General features: G+C 40.8%; 1 protein-coding gene across 5 annotated transcripts in view; it reads right to left on the minus strand.

The window, feature by feature from the left end:
* The window catches only part of LOC122563314 (uncharacterized), a 33428-nt gene extending 14487 nt beyond the window's left edge, over positions 1-18941 (minus strand). For 2 of the 5 annotated variants that reach the window (XM_043717033.2, XM_043717031.2), the window contains exons 1-2: positions 18704-18869; positions 2139-2240 (exon numbers count right to left, since the gene is read on the minus strand). The gene's annotated coding sequence lies outside the window, so the exon portion shown is untranslated. Of the gene's footprint in view, positions 1-2138; positions 2241-18703 lie in introns of all 5 variants that reach the window. The other 3 variants (XM_043717032.2, XM_087973720.1, XM_043717030.2) reach the window with 3 other exon arrangements.
* Positions 18942-19173: the final 232 nt, after the last annotated feature.

A 19173-nucleotide genomic window follows, 5' to 3' on the forward strand; every position in this document is an offset into this window, starting at 1 on the left:
AAAAGGCAAATGGACATATACAGAACAACCTCAGTTATCCAAATTTTGGATTATCCGAACAAGATGTCTAGGTCCTGTAAAAATTTTATTAAACTTAATAAGAGCACAGTGAGATCAGGCAGCTTGGGCTGGCGGCAGGATCAGGAACAGGATCGCCACAGGAACCCTGTTCCTACTGTTGCCGCCGCCATGGGAACACTGATCAGTCATCCAAACAAGATATTCCCCACCCGTCTTGTTCGGAGAATCGAGGTAGTTCTGTACATGGATAGGAAATATTTAGAAATATATGAGGCAAGTGCAGGGAAATGCGATGAGTGTGGATGGACATTTTGGTCACATTGGCCAGTTTAGGCCAAAGGGCCTGTCTCTATGCTGTTGGATTCCATGACTCTATCACTCTATGATGTTTGTTGTACTTGCAAAGTCTGAAGAAATCCTTCAAAGGAAGTACAATGGGAACATGCTTATATGTTCATTAAATTCTTGATCAACCACATGAGTAGAAGTAGTCTATTAGTTGCCGGATAAAATTGAATGCCCTTCAAAGCTGCTCAAAATGATTTCCCCTATTCATGACAACTTGAGGGGTTTGTTCAGCAGTGACACAGAATCATTAGACCCTTTGAGATTTGTAGACAGGTCAAACAGATTTGTGTTCTAGCACCAAAATGTTTTGGTACATTCTTCCCTTTGCTGCTATTATGTACCTTCAGGTCATCAGAGTTGCTCTGCACTGATGCCACACTAACATTGTGTACCAAGAAACACTTGTAATGGCACACAGACACATTCTCACACCAGTTAAAAAAATATATAGTTTAGTTTGATCATCAGAAAGACAAATGTCAAGAACCAGGAGGTTACCATATCACCATCTGAGTGAGGAAGCAGTTACGTCAAAAGGAAGCAGATTAATTAATGCAGGAGATGGTTTAAATTAATTTGGCATTGGGAGCATACCAGATTAGCGAGGAGATAGATGGTTGCTGAGAGACAATACGAGAAGTAGGAGTCAGCCAGAGGTCCAAGTACACAACTGAGTGACCGCACACCTCAACAGGGAGCTGATATCCTGTGAGGTGAGCGCCACTTAAACCCAGTCTGCACCTCTTAAATGAAACATATTCTTTCTAACAGCGGCTGGTGCTGGCGTGTTTGGGGGAAGAGTTTGGGTAGGATGTGGGGTGCAAATGGCTGAGAAAGGCAGGGATCATGCCAAAAGTGACCAGAGGACAGACTTTCCAAGGCAGTTTCAGTAGACAAAACTATTGCTGTTCATGCCAAGTATCAGAATGCAGTTCTGCAAATAATTCAATAACCCCATATGAATAATTAAAGTCAGTGGACCTTACAACAAATCCTTGTCTCTCATTGTTTAAATCACTCCACCATCTTTATTCACCCACTGAAATTCTCTGTCAAATGAAACTTACCATATTATTCATAGATTCACTTCACTCTTGCAGCAACGTTAAGTACGGTACATGCACGTCACAGTTTGTGTACTATCAGCTATTGAACTGTGACAGGACATATCACCAAAACAAATTGCATTATAGACCTAGGTGCATTTTAGATTAGATAGATTAGATTCCCTACAGTGTGGAAACAGGCCCTTCGGCCCAACAAGTCCACACCGACCCTCCGAAGAGTAACCCACCCCCCTCTGACTCATGCACCTAACAACTCTGGACAATTTAGCATGGCCAAATCACCTGACCTGAACAGCTTTAGAATGTGGGAGGAAACCGGAGTACCCAGAGGAAACCCACGCAGACACGGGGAAAATGTGGAAACTGCACATAGACAGTCGCCTACGGCTGGAATCGAACCTGGGACCCTGGCGCTGTGAGGCAGCAGTGCTAATCATTGAGCCACCATGCCGCCCTCTTATAAAGTAAAGTGGTCTATAATCAGAGGGAGCAGCAGTTAATGAGTTGGGAACCAAAGATCAATAAAAGCATATAATTTAGGAATGGGATTGAGTTTATTTGCCCCCTTAAGCTTTCTCTGCCATCTGGTAAGATTATGGTGGATCAGATTTCAGCCTCAGTTCCACTTCCCCTTCTATCCCTTCTCATACTCTGACTTCCTTGTCAATCAAGAATCTACGTTAAAATATTAAATTACCTCACCTCCAGGAAAGAATTCTACAGACCAAAAACCAGTGGAAAAAAATTTCCTCTTCTCAATTCCAGATGGGAGACCTTTGTTTTAAAAATGTTCTATTCTAGTAACTAAGGAAATGAGAGAGAAAACTGTAAGGTGAGTGATACTTACACACTTTGTATACTTTTATTTACAAGAGATAAACACTATATATATATGCACCAAATACAAAAATCACAGTTTCAGTCTGTTCCTTTATGTAGGAACTCTCAGTAAATTCAGTTACCCAATTCACAGCCCACTACCCACTTTCCTGGCAGAGTACTTCTTTTGTCAAATGGATCACAGTTCTTATGTCCTTGAAAGAATAGCATCTGTTGTCTTTGATGTGGATGGCAGACTGAGAAATGGTAGAGATGTCACTGCTTCAGTCTGGAAGATTCACCTGATCTAATGTTCAGGTTTGGATTTGAGCAGTGACAGGGTTCTGTAAGCAGCTCCTTCTGTTCACATTATTCATAACTGACAGTTGAAGAGAAATGCTGCTGGAAGACTCTATGAGGATAAAAGCTTTTGCTAGGAGTCATTCCCTCACTGCCACCTTTTCCACCTACTGCACCACTTCCTGAGAGTTTCCTAAAGTCTAAAGCACTCTAAGCCATCAGTCATTTCCATAAACTCAAAACAGAGAAATCAGAAACTAATCAACACCTAAACCGTATGATGATCCCTTAACTAGCACTTCAGGGAGGTGGAAGTGAGTGGGTCTTCCTGCTCCTGAACGCATCTTCAGCACATAACAAAGAAAGCCTACAAACTGCTGCAGCGAGTCTGAAAATGGCAGCATCAGAGTTGGGTCAGCATTAAAGGGCTGACATCACAACCTGTCTATTCTGAATATTTCCCTCAGTGCGTAGCACAGGTGAGAGTCTGGTACCATTTTGCTGAAACAACAGAGTCCAATTTGTGGCCTAAGCATGACAAAGTTGGTAAGCTGAAGATACAAGCCGCCATTTAGGATTATCATAAAATGGCAACACAGACTTGAATTAAGGGGACCTGTGAACACATATTGGGTGCTATTCTTTGCAGGTGTTGGGTTTTCTGTGCATTGGTTGGAAAACTGGCAAAAGCACCACATTGACTCCTTTAGGAAAGGCTATCCATTGTTAGAGGCCAGCAGCATAACTAGGGAGATAGTGATGGCTATTGGCAATGCACCCACCAGACGCCCATGATCAGCAAGGGACCAAGACATCAATGAAAGAGTGTAGGATGGGACAAGGGAGGATGTGGATAAATGGAGTTGATAGGAAAGATAGGGGTGTTATCAACAGGTCCAGATCCCAATGCTGAGTCTTTCAATCAGGCACCAAGTGTGTTTGAATGGGTGACCCCCGTATCAATTATATTTTTTCCCTACTCAACCTATTCAGAGACGTTATGACACACCTCTAGAACAGGTAAGACTTGAATCTTGGTCACCTGGCTCAGGGATAGAGACACTATTATTGTACCACACAGTCCCTTTGAAGCTTAATTGCATATGAATTGTATTTATATGCAGGTGAGAACATTAACTAGAGTTTTACTCCAACACAAAAAAAAGAGAATTAGTGACATACCAGTATTATCTCTGGATTAGTAACTCAGAACTTCAAACTAATGTCGAGAAAGGTGGGTTCAAATTCTATTATAGTAAATGATGAGATTTGAAATCCAATTTTAAAAACATTGAAACGCACAAAGGGTTCTTGTGGTACAGTGATAGTGCCCCTACCTCACAGATAACAGACTTGAGTTCAAGTCTCACCTTTTCGAGAGGTGCATCCGCAGATCTCTAAACAGATTGATATAACAATATCTTAAATGCACAAAAAAAAGAGACATTAAAATTGGTGTGGTTGAGTTGTGAAGTGCAATCTTATAAAGTTCCAATCTGTGAATAGCTGTAAGACTAAGTTAAGAATTGGCTCCAGTATCATCCTTGCCAACAGGCTCTCTGGAAATAATGACATGCTGGTCCTCCTTTAGATTTGGGAGTGCTGCCAGAGAATTGCAAGGTTGCAAATACAATATCCTACTGGTGAAAAGGAGACAGCAACTACATGCTCAACGGCCTAATGTTGCTGATAGGTAAATCTCTAAAGAGAATAAACCAGAACAAAATTAACTGCATTTGGGCAAAAAAAAGGAAATCCAGCATGGACTTGCTCAAGGTAAATTAACGTTGTCTGATATAATGGAGTTCTTTGAGATAATGGAAAGGTGGGATGGGTAAAGCACAATTGTATATGTGAATTTTCAAACATCATTTGCTAAAGTGCCACAAAATAGAATTGTTGGTATTAGCCTGTGTCCCTGACTGTGAACATTGCCACCACGTCAATGTCTTCTCCTGGATTCAACAAGTATCTGTGAAGGCAGTTACCTCTTAAATCTACTATGTCCTGACCAGGACTGAAGTCTGGAGGAACTTTTTCACTCATAGGCTAATGAATCTTTGAAATTCTCTACCCCAGAAGGCTGTAGAAGTCCAGACATTGAGAGCATTTAAGACAAAGATCAGTGAATTATCAGTTGTTATTAACGACAAAGGATTCAGAGATATATCTGAAAAGGAACCTTCCAGCTCAGTGAGCAAACCTACATCCAGAACTCAACCTGAGCTACAGATCTTCTCAAAACTCACTAATAGTGGTATACAGTCAGGAGGGACTTGCTCTGGGAGTCCTCAATATTCACTCTGGACTCCACGAAGTCTTGTGGCTTCAGGTTAAACATGGGCAAGGAAACCTCCTGCTGATTACCACGTACTGTCCTCCCTCAGCTGATGAGCTGGTACTCCTCCATGTTGAATAACACAGTGAAAGTTCTGAGGATTGCAAAGGCACAAAATGCACTCTGGGTGGGGGATTTCAGTGTCCACTATAATACTATTGATCGAGCTGGTCTGGTCCTAAAAGACATAGCTGCTAGACTTGGTCTGTGGCAATTGAGGAGGGAAACAACAAGAGGGAAAAACATACTTGACCTTATCTTACCTGATCAAAGGTTATGAGGAAACAGCAATAAATTGGATGTGAGGCATGTTGCATCAGCCATGATCCTATTGAATGGTGGAGTAGGCTTGAACAGCCTACTGCTGTTCCGATTTCTTATGGTCTTATTAATCAGAACATGGTATGGTGCTGTTTGAGGTCATTATTCTGTAAAATATGTGGCACACGTATGATGGAACTTTTGTACTAGCATACATTGTCGACCTCAACTCTGCTCATATTTTTGATAATTGATTTCTATAACTTGATCCAGTGGTGATACTGTATGCTGTTGAGGAAATCTTTACATTGGACAGAATGCAAAAGATGGAAATGTAATTAAATATTTGGAGGTTTTCTGAACACCTAGCAACAGGTTTTTCTCCCCAACCATGGCAATGTGCCATTACTGAACAGGGAATTATTTTAATGTATTAAAGTCCATGCCCACACCATCCCTAGTTCCATTACACAGGTTCTGGTCCCCTAATTTTACAGAGAAACCATTAACATTGAACTTCGAGCAAACCCCCCAATGATTCTCAAAACTTTCTGCTGGAGCAATGACTGTGCGTCTGTGGTATATTACGAGTTAAACAAACACATGCTCAACTGCAAGCAGCCATTACTGACTTAATTTACATCTCCCCAGTAGAAATTGCAGAGGGGATAATATAACAAAATGCTAATATTTTGCTAGACACTACATTCCCAGCCGAGAATATTGCACTAAAGTAAAATGATTGCAGCCACTTCCATACGATGATACAGCAGAGGACTAATCCACATTCATGGTGCCTCTGCCCACTCTTTAACATCGCTCTTCAATTGGTTCTTCTGCCCTTCTTTTTCTCCACAGCCCTGGGATTTCTCTTTGACTATTTATCCAATACACATTTGAATGTTATAATTAGATCTGTTTCTACTATCCTTTCAGGCAGAACATTTCAGATTGCAACAACTCTGTATAAAACAATGTTACCACACGTCACCTCTGGCTTACTTTGCCCAATAATTTATATTTTAGCAGTTTCAGTCAATGAAAGTATTTTCCTTTTTTATCAGTCTGTTTATGTAGAAATAAGCAAGTGAGACAGAATATTTTTGCTTGACATTAGAACAAGCATTTTATTTTAAGGTCTGGTTAACTTATTTCATTGAGATCAATTGGTAGAAATAGATTCTAATGCTAAGATTTCAAAATCTGATTTCAATGGCAATAATTCTGGGAGAACATTTTGGGGAATTGGAAAAAACTGGAGAAAGTCACGTTACACTGAAAACTGCTTTCTAATATCCACCCGTATCACGGCATGACTTTGAATTAGTTTGCAAAGACAAATATTATTCAGGTACTGGAAACTACCTGTAACGGAATGTATTGTCCTCTATAGTCACTGCAAGGTGAGTTAGTCCATGATAACCTCCTGCTTTGCTTTTCAAAACTATAAACATGAACTAGGTTCAGAATCAATGAAAGTTTGATAAGTTGACCTAGAATCACCTGGATGCAGCAACTTGAGTCTCCCTCAACCTCCTCTAAGAACATATTGAGAACCCTAGGTGTTAATTAAAGAAAATCATTGTAAGTTACAAACATTAGGTGTTCTTATCGTTGGAAAACGTATTCTTTTACACTCTTTTTGATTTTTAAACCAAAGCTGAAGTATTTAACGTTAAGTACAAACAGATTATTTGCAGTTAATTACTGTTCACTGTAAAATGATATAACTGTAATTTATTAAACACCTATGTAAATCTTATTCTGGTGTTAAAGCAAATATTATTGTGGAGCTAAACTAAAACAAAGAACTGCAGATGCTGGAAATCGGAAACAAAAACAGAAAATCATGGAGGAACAGAGGTTTGGCAGCATTTATTCCAGTTCTGAAGGATCTGCCAGATTTGCTGAGTTTCTCCAGCAATTTTTGTTTCCATTATTATTTTGGAGCTACAGGTTCTTATTGTCTTAGGGCTGACAGATTAGCTGAGTGCAGTCAACCAAATATAAGACCAACCAAACATAAGCACAAGTCTGCACAAGTAGTATTTGAATTTATTAGGAATGCATACCCAGGAATTTACTCCTCATCTCTGTCTTTAAAGCATGATCCCTTATTCTGAGATTACATTCTCTGCTCCTAGATTCTCTCACAAGGGCAAACAATTTTTTTGTATATCTACAGTAAGTCCCCTAAGAATCTCGTAAAATTGTCTTTCTTCTAAACTCCATGCGTTCAGGCTCAAATAGTTGGTGAGCAATAGGGCAGCAAATATATAGACAATTCATCGATGTGTATAGGAATAATAATATTAGGGAATTTCAACTTCCTAACATTAATTGGGATAATTATAGTATTAAGGGTTTAAGAGAGGATGGATTCTTTGAAACAGGTAGATGGTCCAACAAGGGATAGTGCATTGTTGGACCTAATTCTTGGGAACAAAATGGAATAGGTGGTCAGGGTGACAGTGGGGAAGCATTTTAATAATAGCAACCACACCACTGTGTGATTTAAGTTGGTTATGGAAAAAGGAAAAGTATTCTGTAATAAAAAAATCTGGATTTGGGAAACAAGGTTTTATTAAAATAATGTAGAATCTGACTAAAGCAGACCACAACCTTCTGGGTAAATCTACAGCAAGCCAGCTGAGGAAATTTAAAAAAAAGAAATGGAGAGACTACAGAACCAACATGTTCTATATAGTGTGAAATGTAGGAGTAACAGGCGCAAAGAATCCTGAATGTCTAAGAATATTCAGGGCCGCATAAGGAAAACAGGCTTTTAACAGGTACAAAACAGAGCAAAGCAGAGTTAACAGTGGAGTACAGAGAGTGGAGGTGAACTTAAGAAAGAAATTAAAGCAAAGAGGGGGCATGAGAAAACACTGGAGGTAAAATTAGCAAGAATCCCCAAGATATTTTGTAAGGATACTAAGGGGAAGAAGATAACCATGAAGAGTATAGAACCCATTAGGGACCAAGAGGGCATGGAGCTGGAGGATATTGTAGAATGTTAAACGAGTATTTCACAACTGTCTTCACTTGGGAGAATGAGGATCAAGGTACAGAACTTGGTCAGAAGGTCTGTGGGGTTATGAGTTCTCAGGGAGAGAGAACATAGTGGAGGTTTTGGCAGGATCAAGTGGACAAATCCCCAGGTCAGAATGTGTCATATCTCAGGCTATTGTAGAAGGTCAGGTCGGAAATTAAAGGTTCTAACCCAATTTTTTAAATTTCTGTCAGGCCACAGGGAAGGCGTCAGAGGAATGGAAAACAGGTAATGTAGTTCGACTTTTCAAGAAAAGTGATAGAGATAAACCAGGGATTACAGACCACGGAGTCTTACATCAGTAGTAGGAAAACTATTGGAGAACATTCTGAAGGAGAGAATAAATCTTCATTTGGAGAGACAAGGTATGATCAGGAAGAGAAGCTGGACAAGCTTAGGTTTTTTTTAAAGCAATGAAGATTGATGGAGAAACCTCACAGAGGTGTGTAAGATTGAGGAGCATGGACAGGGTGAATAGAAAGCAGCTTGTCAGTATGGTGTTGTCAGAGGGAGCTCATACCTAACAAATTTGTTTGAATTTTATGAGGATTATGTAGGTGAGGGTAAATTTGATGTAGTTTATATGGATTTCAGCCTTTGAGAGTTATAAAAAAGATAAAAACACATGGGATTCATGGTAACTTGGCAAGTTGGATCCAAATTTGGCTTAAGACAGGAGACAGAGGGTGATGGTAGAAGGCTGTTTGTGTGACTGGAGCCTAGTGTGCAGTGGCAAACCACAGTAATTGATGCTGGGTTCCTTTACTGTTTATGGTATATATGAACAATATAAATGAGAATGCAGGGTTGATGATAAGTTGATTTGCAGGTGGCACAAAAATTGGCTGTGTGGCAGATTGAATTTAACCCTGAAAGCTGTGATGTGATGCACTTTGGAAGAAGCAACAAGACAGGGGAATACACAAGGAAGCTCACAGAAACAGAGGGATCTTGGGGTATTTGTCCACAGATCCTTGAATGTGACTGGACAGGTTACTAGGGTAGTTAAAAAGGCATATGGGACATGCCTTTAATCAGTCCTGGCATAGATTAGAAGAGCAGGAGGTTCTGTACAGAAGTTTGGCTAGGCCGCAGCTGCAATAGTTAGTGTGCAGCTTTGGTTAACACGTAATAGGCGTGATGTGATTGCACTGGAGGGGGTGTAGTGGAGATTCACTAGGATGTTTCCTAGATGGAGCATTTAAACTATGAAGAGAAGCTGGATCAGCTTAGGTCTTCTCTTTAAAACAATGAAGGCTGATGGGAAAATCTCAGAGGTGTGTAAGATTGAGGAGCATGGACAGGATGAATAAAAAGCAGCTATTCCCCTCAACTGAAAGGTCAGTATGAGGAGGCATAATTTTAAAATGCAGGACAGGAGGTTTGAAGGAAATTTAAGGAAAAGCTTTTCCACTCGGAGGGTGTTGGAAAACTAGAATGCACTGCCAGGGCAGATAGCTGAAAGCAAGAAACCCCATAACCATACAGTATGTGGATGTTGCATAGCTTTGAATATTATTATTATGCTGGAAGGTGGGACTAGTATAGACTCAAAGGCCCTCTTCTGTGTTGTATGAATCTATGACTTTACACTCAACCTTTCATCATAAGGCAGTCCCGCAAAACTCAGGATCAGCCTCGTTAATCTTTTCTGCACTGCCATCAATGTGGGCTGACCAGCACCTTATATAGTTTTATCAAGACATCCTTAAATTTTATACACTATTCCCTTTAAAATAAAGGCTAACATTCCATATGCCTCCTCTATTACCTGCTGAACCTTATTACTGGCTTTTTGTGGTTCATAGAATCCTTACAATATGGAAGTAGGCCATTCTGCCCATAGAGTCCTCAATAACCTTCTGAAGAGTATCCCACCCAAACCCACTCCATCCCTTTAACCGTGCATTTCCATTGGCTAATCCATATAACCTTCACATCCCTGGATACTATGGACAATTTAGCTTGGGCCAATCCACCCAACCTGTACATCTTTGCTGGCTGGAGATGCATTTGTCCTTGACAGTATTAGTGAGAGTTAATATTGCACAGTCCTCCCTCCTTCACACTGAGAATAACCTCCATTGTGTTGTGTGGCACTATTAATATACTAAATGGGACATACTTCAAACAGATTTAGCAATTCAAGACTGGGCATCCATGAGGTGCAGTGGGCCATAAACACCAGTAGAATTGCACTCCAGCACAATCTGTAACCATATGTCCTGACATATCCCCCATTCAACCATTACCATCAAGCCAGGGAATTAATCCTCGTTCAATGGAGAATGCATGAGGGCATGCCAGGAGCAGCACCAGGCATACCTGAAGATGTGGTATCAATCCGGTGAAGCTACCAAACAGTTCTACCTACAAGCCAAACAGCAGAAGCAGCAAATGATAGCGAGCTAAGCAATCCTGCAACAACAGATCAGGATCTAAGCTCTGTAGTCCTGTCACATCCAGTTGTAAATGATGGTGGACAATTAAACAACTCACTGGAGGAGAAGGCTATACAAACATCCCCATCCTCAATGAAGGAGAGGCCCAGCACATCAATAAGAAGATAAGTCTGAATCTTTTGCAGCAATATTTAGCAATATGCTGAGTGGACGATCCATCTCGGCCTCCTCCAGTGGTCCCCAGCATCACAGATACCGGTCTTCAGCCAATTCGATTCATTCAACACAATATCAAGAAATGGTTGGAGACACTGAATACTGCAAAGACAATGGGCCCTGACAACATTCGGCAATAGTACTGAAGATTTGTGTTCCAAAACGTGCTACTGCCCTAGCCAAGCTGTTCCAGCACCAGTATCTACCCAACAATATGGAAAATTACCCAGGTATGTCCTGTACATAAAATGCAGGATAAATCCAACCCAACCAATTACTGCTCCATCAGTCTACTGTCATTTATCAGTAAAGTGATGGAAGGTGTCATCAACAGTGCTGTTAAGCAGCACTGCTCAGCAAAAACCCGTTCACTGATGCCCAGTTTGGGTTCCACCAGGACCATACAGCTCCTGATATCATTACAGCCTTGGTTCAAACATGGACAAAAGAATTCCAGAGAGGAGGTGAGAGTGACAGCCCTTGACAACAAGGCTGCATTCAACAGAGTATGGCATCAAGGAGCCATAGCAAAACTGAAATCAATGTGTATTAGGGGGCAAAATCTCTGGAGTTGGAGTCATACCTGACAAATAGGAAGATGGTTATGATTGTTGGAGGTTAGTCATGTCTGCAGGAGTTCCTCAGGGTAGTGTCCTAGGCCTAACCATCTTCAGTTGCTTCATCAATAACTTTCCCTCCTTCAAAAGGTCAGAAGTGGGATGTTCACCGATGATTGCACCATGTTCAGCACCATTCATGACTCATCAGATACTGAAGCAGTCCATGTTCAAATGCAAAAAGATCTGGACAATATCTAGACCTGGGCTAACAAGTGGCAAGTAACATTCGCACCACACAAATGCCAGGCTATGACCATTACCAATAAGAGACGATCTAATCATCACCTCTCAACATTCCAACGCTGCTACCATCACTGAATCCCCCACTGTCAACATCCTGAGGGTTATCATTGATCAGAAACTAAACTGGACCCACCGTATAAACACAGTGGCTGCAAAAGCAGGTCAGAGGCTAGGAATACTGCGGCGAGTAACTCACCTTACAACTCCTCAAAGCCTGTCGATCATCTACAAGGCTCATGTCAGGAGTGTGAGGAATACTCCTGACATGCCTGGATAAATGCAGCCCCAACAACGCTAAAGAAACTTGACATCATCCAGGACAAAGCAGCCCACTTGACTGGCACTACATCCACAAGCATTCACTCCCTCCATCAATGATGCTTAGTACACACTGCTATCTACAAGATGCACTGCAGAAATTCACCAAAAATCCTCAGAAAGCACCTTCCAAACCCGCAACCACCATCTAGAAGACAAGGCCAGCAAATATATGGGAACACCACCTTCAAGTTCCCGTCCAAGCCACTTACCATCCTGACTTGGAAATATATCACTGTTCCTTCACTGTTGCTGGATCAAAATCCTGGAATTCCCGCCTAATGGCACTGTGGGTCAACCCACAACAGGTGGACTGCAGCAGTTCTAGAAGGCAGCTCACCACCACCTTCTCAAGGGCAACTATGAATAAACAATAAATGCTGGCCAGTCAGCAATACCCATACCCTACAAATGAATAAACTTTTAAAAAGTGACCAACTTAATAACAGGTTGCCATCCTCTTCTCCCTTCAGTAGAAGCAAAGCCCTCAGAGACACAATTGTTTTACCTTCTTTTATTCCAGGCCCTGGAGGGAGAGAGAATGATCGCCTTCGGGTGCACAGAGACACGAGTTCACGACTTTCTCCCGAACAACAGTTTCTCAAATGAATTATATAGTAATTTTACAGGGAGGAGCATCCAGATAAGGCAACTTATTTATTAATAAGGTGACGGTTACAATCAACAAGTATCGATAGCAGAGACCAAGCTCTTAACTGTTATATAAATAGGTGTTCTTAACTTTGTTAACTGGACTCATACAATGGATACTTTTCCTCTTGTTAGCTGACCTTGCACGCTGAATGTTTTCAGTATTTTTAAATGGCTCTACATAATGAATGCTTTTCCACGTTGTTAACCTATTACCCTTGCCTCCAGCACCCCATTGTTAACTGTAAGTACTTATCTGATCTGAGTCATGCTCAGCTGAACTTCTCAGAACTTAACTCTTTCCCCATCTGCGCTCAGTTGAATCTCTTGATTCACAAAACTCAGAACTTAACCCTTTCCCTGCCTGCTTACACCCTATAAATGTTCTCAAGATTAGCTATACAGAGTAAGAAAGGGTTTGCAGATTTACTAAAGTAATACAGGTTGCCTAAGAAAGTGTGGAGTCATAAAATTCTCTCTCCAGTAGAGAAAGCCTATTGGTTAGGTACACCATTCATAGCATAAGATAAGGTGAGTAGGTAGCCTCCATAAATAACCACAAATGGTACAAATTTGAACCTACTTAATATCCTTTATTCTACACCACACCCTGATCATCCACCCAATAGCCACTTGAACATTACCCCAAGAAAATATAGAAACAGGAATGGTTCTTTGTGGAACAAAAAAATTAAGGGGACTTTGATTCTCAAAATCTCAAATTTTCAAACTTTTTCAAGATTTTAGGTATGTAACAAAGGAAAAGTTATTTTGAGAGGAAGGAGGACTATTGACCAGCAGACTTGAACTTAGTGTAATTTTCACTAGAACCAGAGGTGACAAGGAAAAAAAATGCTTCTGCAATGAGTTATGATGAAGTGGAATCTATTGCCTGGAAAATGAAGCAGATTCAAAAGGTAATTGGATAAATAATTGAAAACATTGCTGTATTCTCGGGTAGATGTGACTAATTGAACGGCTCTTCCAAATATCTAGTACAGTGCTGAAGTCTGTGTCAAAGTGTTAACATTCAACTTCTAACCCAGAGGCATGATATCTGTCACTTAGAGTTAATATTATAGCATTATCTTAGAAGCATTTCTGCTATTGATATTTTGCCTGAATTGAATCAGTCATATTAACCTGGATGAATGTCACATTAAAAAATCATTCTTTAGTCTTAGGAGTAATAAACGCTGTAGTGGGCATCTTGAGTTCAGCAACATTTCATTTCAAATCATTGTAGAGAATAGAAGAGTTGGTTTCACTTCATTTCAGGCTTGTTTTGCATCATCAAACAATTGAGCCCAGCCTGTATCAGCCGTTGCCAGGAAACTGAAGAATAAGCTGACTCAGTGTTGAGACTTTTTAATTGATGTGTCTCTCCTCAATTGGAGTACAATGAGAGTGAAAGTCTGTTCTTCCTAGGTGTCCAACTGATAGGGTACAGATGAACTAATTATTTCCAATATTTGCTTGTGCAACAGTATGGTTAGTGGTTAATTGTTTTATACAGAGAGTAAAAACAGAAAGCAGATTCTGTTTTCATTTCATCACCTCTAGATTCATTTTTTATATGTCATGCCCCATTGCTTTGCACCACAAATGTTTTGTCATTTTATGTCTCCTGCCTCCCACCCTATCACGAACCTCTCCTTTTGTTCCTCACTACGTCCACAGGTTTCCCTCCAACCCTAGCCCACTCTTTTCCTCTGTTCTTGCCTAAAACCTGGCACATCTCTTTCTCTAGTTTTGACAAATGGTCATTGACCTATTCATTCTATTTCTGTTGCCTCTGATATTGTCGAACCAGTTCAGGAACCACAGATTTGGGAAGAGCAAAGTGGGATAAAGTGGGAGGTGGGTGGAAAAAGGTGAGGTTATGCAGATGCACTAACCAAGTACTTAAAACACTGTCTAAACATGAACATATTTGCACATAGCCCACTTACTAATGACTTGGAGGAAGGAAGAGAATGTACTGTAGCCAAATTTTCAGATGTCAAATAAATAGGTAGAAAGCTGCAAGCGAGACACAAACTGTTTATGGAGTCTATGTTGATTGGGTAAGTAAGTGAGCAACAAGTTAGCAAATAGAATATAATCTGAGAAAATATGAAGAAGTTAATTTTGAAAGAGAAAACAAAAGAACAGAATATTATTTAAACACAGAAAGCTGCAACGTAAAGGGATTTGGGGATACTTGTGCACAAAACATAGAAAGCTGACACACGGGTGCAGCAGTTAATCTGGAAGGCTGACCCTTATTTCCACACGGTTGGAGTACAAGAGTAGAAAAGTCTTCCTGCCATTGTACAAGGTGCTGGTGAGTCCATTTATGTAGTACTGTCAGAAGTTTTGCTCCCCTTATTTAAAGAATGATATTATTTCATTGGAGGCAGTTCAAAAAAGGTTCGCTAGCATGATCGCTAGGGATTTTCTTATGAACAAAGGTTAAATAGTTTGGGACTCCACTTACTGAGTTTAGAAGAATGAAAGATCTCATTGAAACACTTGGGATTCCTAAGGGTTTTGGAGAAAGTAAGGACTGCAGATGCTGGAGATCAGAGTTGAGAAGTGTGGTTGTGGAAAAGCACAATTTCCAATGAAGGGCTTATGACCAAAATATCGACTCCCCTGCTCCTTGGATGCTCCCTGACCTGCTGTGCCTTTCCAGTGCCACACTTTTCAATTCTTAATGAACTTGACAGGATAAATGCCGGGAGGATATTTCCCCTCATGTGAGAGTCTCAGAAGAAAGGGTTGCCAATTCAAGACTGAGATGAGGAGGAATTATTTTTCTCAGAGGGATGAGTTTCTTTGGAATTCCATTCCACAGCCAGCTGTGGAGACAGAGTCCTCATGTACATTTAAGGTAGGGGCAGTTTCCTGATCAGCAGGAAACCGAAGCACCCGGAGGAAACTCATGCAGACATGAGAGAATGTGCAAAATCTACACATGCAGTCGTCAGAGGTTGGAATAGAATGCGGGTCCCTTGGCACTCTGAAGCAGCAGTACTAACCACAGTGGATGAGGACTCCCAAATTCCTCAGTTCTGCAGTCTTTCTTCCATCTTCTTATAACTCACTTGTAACGATCCAATTTCCAACACTGGAAAACCCTAAGCAGTGTCAAAGGTGACAACTTCCCTGATTGTGAGTGTTGATGTGATTAACAGAGACTATCCTCCTCAATCTTCTTGACCTGTGTACAATCATCAACATGGTGGACCACAGCAAACAGGCTGCAGCGGGGAGACTGAAGATGGGGATAGACACCAGGCTCACAGATACAGAGCCAACGGACTGACCATGACCTACACTCTCAACCACAAAAACAGTGTTTGGTGTCTATTCCCTAAGACTTTAAGATATGGCTGCCTACTTACTGCCACAATGTGTATGTTATGCAAGTTGCTGACACACCGAGCAGGTGAGAGATTTACGTGGCACACTGCTGTACAATAAAACGTCCACTAGCCAGACGCGGGACACTCACTAGTAAGGCAAGCTGCCTGATTGTATAACTTCATTAACAGACACAGCAAGATAAGGCAGGATGCTATGAGCAGGCCAGTAAGCACTATGTGAGTGAGCAAGCGAACAGTCCTGAGATGCAGCTGGTCCAATCTGTGAGCCTGGTATCTATCCCTGTTCCCGCTGCAGCCTTATTGGTACACACTGTAATGTATGGGTGTGCCTCCACAGTACACTGCCTGTACACATTGGAGAAGTGCCAGCATGGTTGTGATGGAATGCCTGATGCCAGTGTCAATGGAGGGGGAAAATTGGAAATTGCTGGAAAAACTCAGCATGTCTGACAGCATCTGTGGAGAGGAAACAGAGTTAAAATTTCAGGTCGAGTGACCCTTCTTCAGAACTACTTTCTCTCCACAGATGCTGACAGACCTGCTGAGTTTTTCCAGCAGTTTCTGATTTTGTTTCAGATTTCCAGCATCGACAGTTCTTAATTTTTTGGAGGAAGATTCTGAGATACTGCCCCGAGATCTTGACACCCAGTGTACAGCATGGAAGTCGACTGGGCAAGCATGGAGCTGAATCCACTGGGTACTAACTCTGGTTTCCTTTGTCAGGTCTTCCTGACATCTAACTTGTTGGGCAGGTTTGGTAAGGTGGGACACTAAATATTAATGAGGTGAGTTGTAGCTTTTTCAAGTTGTTTAACAAGTACCTAATACTCATCAATTGGCATCTTGCCATTGCCTAGCAAGATCTGTCCACACCTCTTGTGAAAAGCAGAAAAGATCAAATGAGATGATCTCACATTGAGATGGGCCTTGCACCACTTGTTGTAAGATTCTGCCATATATCTTGTTAAAAATCACACAACACCAGGTTATAGTCCAACAGGTTTAATTGGAAGCACACTGGCTTTCGGAGCGACGCTCCTTCATCAGGTGAAGCTCCGAAAGCTAGCGTGCTTCCAATTAAACCTGTTGGACTATAACCTGGTGTTGTGTGATTTTTAACTTTGTACACCCCAGTCCAACACCGGCATCTCCGAATCATGGCCATATATCTTGCCACCCTGTAAAACTGTGTCCTATGCATACATTGTACTGATGACATCCAGTGCAACCTCACGTTAAGCTGCATGCCTGACATCTGGTCTTTGATAATCTGCAAGCTACCCCTTATTTCTTTTGCCAAGCTTTTGGTCATCTAATGTCTTTCTTTGACTGTGTTGACATTTAACTAAATACAAAAATGTTGTAAGATATTTCACTGATAAACTATGTTAAAGCTATTTTTACAAAGATATTCCTTAAAAGCCCAGCAACTATATAAGCACAAAGTGGTAACCCAGCACCAACTGCAAGAATCCCACAGGCAACAAGTAACAATTGGTTTGGAAAGAAATAGGGCAGTCAGAGAATCACAAGCAGCATTCTAATAAAACCAGTTACTAATCTGCTGCACACTGTGTACAGTTCCGAATCACAACTTCCAACGACTGTAGAATAACTTTTCTACAATATGTAAAGATCATTTACACTATTTGCTGAAGAATAGATCAAATGAGATAAAATGGCTTGTGAATTCTAAAGCAGTTGCCACGGTAACTCATGTTTTTTTCTGACAATGTCATACTCTGACTGGCTCTGGGTGTGTAGTGTGGTTTGAAGACAAGCCAATTGTTTGCAATAATGCCACTCATATTACAGGTTCAAGAAACTAAAGTGCCTTCACTGATACTCAGCATTAAGGCACTTTATGGCACTCCTGAATTACAGTCTTCAGTTTCCTCATGAGAAAACCACCAAAATCATTGGCCATACAGATTGTACGTTAAGAGAGCTTAAACTCTCTTACAAAATTATTTCAACAGCAAGACACAAATCTCACAAAGTATATGGATGATTCAATTATGTATTGATTCACAGTTCAACATGCTTGAAACAAAGTTTGTTGACATAACACAATGCTTAATTCTAAGATAAAAGTTACATTAAAATTGTACGAAAATAAAAAACAGTGGACAATAATTGCACCACACACTGTGTTTTGGGTTTTCATATAACACTAGATTTACTTGCAGCTCAAAGACTTGTTTTGCTTTTCGCGTAAATCATTAACTGATTTCTGTGGTAATGATACTGCGTACAGTACAGCAAACTGTATGGAATGAAAGTGCGAGGCCTGGATAATATTCCAATAGGGTTGATGGGAACTCTGGTAACTTTCAGCAAAATCATTTTACAAACTGGCCGTCAAACCTTTCAACAAAACTGATTAACACACTATTTGGAAATATTTCCTACTCCCCTCCCCCAGGAGTTACTAGATCTGCCAACGAACGAGCCAAAACAAAAAGTCAACGCGACACAGTTGAATGCTGTAAGCCGCTGATTTTTAAAATTTGAAGTCCTTTATTCTCACATCCTCCAGGTTATTAAATACTCAGCTTAGTTCTCATGGTCACACCTTTAAAAGGTAGATAGCCAGCCAAAGGTTGCCCTTATTTTCTTGTTAATCTAAATACTGACTAGAGTTCTAATTTGAAGTAAATTCCAAAACAAGCTCACCTTAATTACAAAGTTAGTAGAGTTTCAGACAACCCTCTGGTACCCAGTTTTAGGGATTCCGTGAGTATTGAGAAGTTGTTGAAGATTAACGTACCTACGGATTAACTGTAAACTGCACCACCTGGTTTCACTGTGAGAGTGCGAACATGTTGTGCCTTCTTGTCATTTCCGGGGCATTTCATTGTTCTCATTCCCCAGAGGCTGTGACTGGGTACGACAGAGGGAGTGATAGGATTTGAACTAGTTTTACGTAAACAGGAAGGAGGGCCGTGAAATTTGATGTGTTTCACCATGACAACTGCCAAGAGCGACACACCTGAGTTGAAACGTTACACTATTTGGTAAGTCATTTTAACAACCTGGTTTCACTGGTACTTACTGGCTAGAAGAAAAGGAAATCGCATTAAAAACATATATTCACTCGACATCAACTGAATGTTAACTGAATATTTCTTGGGGCAATGAAAACT

Source organism: Chiloscyllium plagiosum, unplaced genomic scaffold (genome assembly GCF_037043375.1).
Source record: "Chiloscyllium plagiosum isolate Xiang-an unplaced genomic scaffold, Cpla_swu_hap1 HiC_scaffold_26, whole genome shotgun sequence".
Lineage (NCBI taxonomy): Eukaryota > Metazoa > Chordata > Chondrichthyes > Orectolobiformes > Hemiscylliidae > Chiloscyllium > Chiloscyllium plagiosum.